Genomic DNA, 6,000 nt, shown 5'->3' with positions numbered 1-6,000 from the left:
TAAAGCAGTTCCGAAGGATGAAACACCGAGTGCTTCTTTGCTTAAAGCCGAAAGAAAGTTAATCGGCTCAACGGGAAGCGTAGTGGTAGTGGTTTGTGGGGTTTAACGTTCCAAAGCAACTCAGGCTATGAAAGACGCCGTAGTGGAGGACTCTGGAGATTTCGACCACCTGGGGTTCTTTAACGTGCACTGACATCACACAGCACACGGGCGCCTTGCTTTTCACCTCCATCGAAAAGCGGCCGCCGAGGCCGCGATTCGATCCCGCGTTCTTGGGAACAGTAGTCGAGCGCCGTAACCATTGCGCCAACCTGGCGGAGGTGGGAAGCTAAGTGTCAGATGCATGATCCTCAGGTGGCGGGCTGCAGTGGCAGTGCACGGCGACTGTTAAGAGCTGTCTGCGCCACGTACTGTACTATGGCATTCACCTCCTCTTGCTCTGTCGCTTGATAAGAGTATAATACTCAACAATTATATCTGTTTCACCAGGCAACAAAAATCCGAAACAGACAACCCTTCCATTTCAACGAAATTAATAAACTGGAAAAACAAGATGTCTTCAACTCTAAATAGCATGATGCTGTTAACACTAACTACGTTGATATATTAGATCTCAAGTACTTCATTCGTTGCCGTACAAATCGCGGCGGTCCAGTAGTTAGAGCATACTGCTACTAAAACGGGTTACCCGGATTTAAAACAGACCGTGACGGCCTGGTTTCCAGGCTGGCGAAGCGCAAGAGGCACCTACGTGCTGTGCAATTTTAGTGCACTTTAATGATCTTCAGGTGGTAGAAGGTTTAATTCAACTACCCCCCATCTTCAAATTCTTTGGTTTCGGCGTTGTGAGCGAAGAGTCACGGCCACGGCTCTGGCAGTGATACTTGGCAGTTAATATGGTCGGGCACTGACGTGTCGTTAGGTATGGTGACCTAACGAAAGACCACATGACATAGCCGAGACAGTAGGCGCTGCCAACTCGGCCTTCGCTTTTTAGTTTACATAGTGAGTTGGAACTAGCCTTCCAAACCCCTTGAATTTTGATTCACATAAGCCTTCCCTAGACCCCACAGACTCCTTAGCATGGATTGGTTAAAGTGAGGACTTGTATCTATGTCGGATGGCCATTCTCACAGTATGATTATCTTACGACCACATGCTAATTTGCACGTACAGGATAATAGAGGCACAAATAGAAAGCAACTGTTCAAGACAGTAGGAAAGTAAACGGACGCGAACGAGTATCGGCAAGGGCAGCCCACAAAGGAGAGTCTTTGAGACTGTCCCTCCATGCCCTGAATAGTGCAGCTCAAGTGTCCCCTCCCCGCACGCACACACACACACACACGCACACGCACACGCACACGCACACACACACACACACACACACACACACACACACACACACACACACACACACACACACACACACACACACACACACACACACACTGGCCCACTTGTTCTGGAGCACTCCACAACAGAATCCGGTTTATCCTGAATTGCCAGGGAAGTTACACCCCACAAATATCGTTTCCCAGTAGACGGCGCAAGACGTACAGCTGTAAATAAAATATGTAAATAGACAATTTATTTTGCTATGGGATATATACAGGATGTACCATTCGAAGGTAAAATGACCTCTGAAGGGCGCCGAAATGAAGGGTATCGGATTAATTTCTACATGCTGAAATTCTTTAACGCGCACTAATATGGCACAATGCCCCAGTGTATTGCATTTAGCCTCAACTGATATGGGATCATTGTGGCCGGTATCAAATCCGAGTCCTAAGGCTCAGAAGTCGAGTGATTTAAGCGAGACGCGCTGTAAGCTTTTCTTTTTCACCAGTTCAAATGCTGCCTCACAGCAACGCAATTCTGCGTTTTCAGATACTTCACTCGGTGACTAAGCTAAACAAGAAGAAAAAATGAGCAACAAGCTTACGAACCCACCTGCACCATGTTATTCTCTAAGAACTTGTGAATGCGTTCTTTGTACTCGGTCACATATTTCTCCAACTTCTTCATTCCCTTATCGAGGCTGTAGTCGCACGACAGGGCAAATGCGGCGAGGAACCTGCAGGAGTGAGTATATATTATTTGTCATTCATGGCTTCTAAAATTTGTTATCTGAGCCGGCAGTAACACCAGCCCCAGGGCGAAAGCAACCTTTATGGCGTCCCAAAGCGAATCCAGCTATGGCGTTTGACGCCCCAGATCGAACCTGGCCGCATGAGACGCTGTTTGGCTTCTATCGAGACGCGGCCGCCGGAGCCGCCATCGAAGACGGCTCTCCCGGCACAGAGCGGCCGTGCACCCTAATCACCGAGTCGTGACGGCGGAGCCAGCGAACAGAAGAACGCAACGTTGGGTTGAGCATGTTTCTAATGACGAAAGGCGGTGATAGGAGTCCACCGTAAATTTCCATGATGTTAAGTCAGTTGTATTCATGATAATTCTCTGCTAGGTTGTCCTGGTGCTTAAGCGGATACCTGCTCAAGTCATGGCAAGCTAGAAATGAGCCAAGCCGAAAGACAAGAAGTCAGTGTTATAGAAAAAAATTACGAGGCTTTTAGCGACTAAAGTAGCGAAAGGCGAAAGCCTGAGTGCCATATTCTGCTATGCAACTGGCACTAATTAGTGATTATTATATCAATTAACCTTAATTATTTATGACATTACCTAATTGGCAATCAATTAGTTATTAATAAATTATAATTTATTATTCAGTCAATAATTAGTAATTGATCACTGATTGACTTATGGCCATAAAGGGCACGCATTCGAGCATACTGTGGTAGTGCTCTGTGATTGATCGAGACCTCTGTGACGTCATTCCGCCTCGGCTAATCATAGCCGCCGGAAAAGCGAGACACATTTTGTCCACGACAGCATGAGCCATTAAATGCTTTCGCCTTAATAAGGAAAAGAAAAGAGATTAGAGAAAGAGGGAACGAAAAGTATAAAAACGGAGATAAATAAATCGTAAAAGAGAAAGATAAGGAGCTTTTTCCGCCAAATACTTGACCTTTTCGCAGCGGCGACAGCTTCGCGCGCACCGCTTCATACAGTCCTTTCGCCTGTGCAGAATCCTGTCCGGCTATCTATGCGTACCTGCTTATCCATCGCACCTCATTTGGCTATCGTCACCTGACAGTGTCTTCGTAATCCACCGGGTGGCGTTTTTAGTCAGGCGACGCTACAAAAAAAGAGATCCACCCATCATCGAAACATTTTGGTAGCGGCGACAGCTTAACGCGCACCGCCTCATATAATTATTTCGCCTGTACAGGTTAATCTTCACAAAAATTCACTCTCGAGTTTTAGTAGTTTTGTTCGTTGTCGCTGCTGCCAAAATCTAGCTAAAATTGTGCCTAGCGTATTGCAGTGTGCCTTTTGGATATCCATTTTCTGTTTATGCTGAGTTATTGTTCTTTAAGATGCCCAAATGCGCTGAACTTTCGAAGAGAATTGATGAAATTGAAAGCAAAGTCCGTGAGCGAATCTGATCGGCTTGCTCAGGTAGTAGGAAAAATCATGCTTAAAATGCAGACGTCACGGTGTGACGTCCTGCATGCAGCTGAAAAAGCAAATAGACAGCTTAGAATCTAGCGTGAAATTTATAAATGATTTGGTTGGTGGGCTGAATAATGAAAATGCTACTCTGGTTAATGAAAACAAAGCTCTCAGGACTGAAAACTTTAGCCTGTCTCGGAAAGTAGACGACCAAGAGCAGTACTCGTGGATGAACAATGTGGAGATCAGGGGGATTCCCTGCACTCAAAGGGAAGACTGCATTGCTTTTATGCAGGCCATTCATTGGCCGCAAAATTGGATGCTCCCTCTCACCCCTCATCTCGACATTGTGGACTCTTCTATGAGAGAGTAAAAGAAAATAATCTCCCGGGGTTCCCAGGATATCCCAGTCAAATTTGCTACCCCTAAGCCATATAAGTGTTCTGGAAAGGCTTGGTTAAATTGTGGGCTTTGTACCTATGTTCGGTGCTTTTGCACCTAACTTGCTTAGGACTGTATGCTTGAGTGTGTGAGCGGTAATAGAGGCAAATATCGGAGCATTCACATTTTGGTGAGTGACAACATGTACGAGGATCAGAAAGGGAGCCAGAGATGAACCATTAGCGCGTCCTTTAGTTAAGGGCAGAGCTTAAGTGTCTCCCATAATATTATTATTGCTTGCCTTTGGACGATGTATATCATCTAACCGTCAGCCTAGTTGGACTGTGTTGAATACCACAGGTACTCGGCTCAGAAAGCACGCAGTATGTTTTCTCTGTGTAATTAGTCTTGCCTGTCAAAATATTTTTCTGAAACTAAAACCGACATATTGCCTTGTCCGCTACTTATTTTGATATCCATCTTTAGTATTTTTCAGGCACTATGGAGTCAATCTGGTGTAGCCCATAGAAGAAATTGACCGGGATTTGAAAAACATCCAACTGTGGCGGTCGCGAAAAACTTGTAAACTGAGGCGAGGTAACAAGCCAATCAAGAACGCAGCCTAAGTCAGTACAGTCGTGCCTCGTTAATATGGACACTTTGGTTCCCGACCAAAACTGTCCATAAAGCGAGTCATCCATAATAACGAGTCATGAATAAAAACAAAGGATTTTATTGAGAAAAGAGAATTGTAATTAACGACTGCTTTTGTACATAATGGTGTGAACTGGACTCAAAATTTCACAGAACACCGGCACATTTGAGTGCATTATCCTTGCCATTGTTGTCTTCGAAAAATTGTAATGTAGCCTGAAGTGACTCGCTTACCATGACACCCGTGATGTTGGGCTTTGTGTTGGTCGAACTTTCGTGCACGAACTCATCACTGGCCGATGAATCAGCGTCTGATTCTCTACTCACCGCCACTTCCAAAATGTGCTCTTCACTGAGCTAAGTATCCGCTAAGTAGCTGCTTGAGATTCTCCTGAGGCGAGGAAACAGCTGAGCTGTCGATACTAGTCCCTCGCAGCTTGGATTGACTGAGATGGCTTTTGCCGCTTGTATTCACAGATTTCTTCGCGCCTACGTTCAGCTCTGTTCTTTTGCGTTTAACTCCCGCCATGCCAAAAGCCAGACTCAAGTTCAGGGCTACAGGCTCCTGATGCTGTGCACTTTTTTTGCCTAGTTAACCTTTCTGCCTTTCCGTTCTTTGATTCTTTTTTTGCCTTGTACTGTTTCTGTAAGAAAGCGAAGGAGTCAAGCTGGCAAGCTGCTATGCAGAGGTAGCAGAGGGCTATCGAACATCCCATCTTCTTGGAGCCGTTTTTATGTGTTTCCATAAAACAAACACTGCAAGCTGAAGTACAGTTTAGAACGACGGCTAGCCGACTACGAAGAGCTCAGACCTTGTCAAGGCCGCATCGTTGACTCAAAGCGGAGCCGACATACGGACCGCCTAGTGGGCAAAGTTTGGCCGTTCGACAGCGCAACAAGGACGAAAACCAGGAGCATGAGAGGGAAGCGCGTCCAGGACGGGACGCCCGGTCCGGGTTGCGTGTTCGTACGTCGCCTCTTTTGTCGCTGTACTTTGTGAGCGTGTCTTAACTCTCACCGAAAAGCGTTAACGGCTTCATGGAACACACATTGCGCTTTGGGAAAGAAAACTTCAGTTCCCACCGCCACTGTAGGCACTTGTCTTTCTTCCTGTCATTTCTTTTTTACGCTTTTACCGGCCTCTCTGTTCAGCAGAATTTATTGCAACCACATGTTGTTGCTTTCCCGACTGCGGCGGCACTTCCGCTGCACCCAGAAGCCTCCTGGTTCCCCCTTTCGGGGTCTTTCTTACGCTGGCCCTCGGTTTGCTATGTACGCTCCTCTCCGCTCTTGCGCTCAACCCCCCCCCCCCCCCTCTTCCTTAAAACGGCGACACGCCGGCTTTGGTTCTTTCCAACCCCACAGGACTCGTTCAGGCATCCCGCCGTTTCAGCTGTCGGGTAGGTTCGCGGGCGGCGCGCCCTTCTTTAACTTGCGTTCAGACTCCTC

Source organism: Amblyomma maculatum, chromosome 1 (genome assembly GCF_055883805.1).
Source record: "Amblyomma maculatum isolate TAMU_Amacu chromosome 1, ASM5588380v1, whole genome shotgun sequence".
Lineage (NCBI taxonomy): Eukaryota > Metazoa > Arthropoda > Arachnida > Ixodida > Ixodidae > Amblyomma > Amblyomma maculatum.
Note: the sequence above shows the minus strand (reverse complement) of the source record.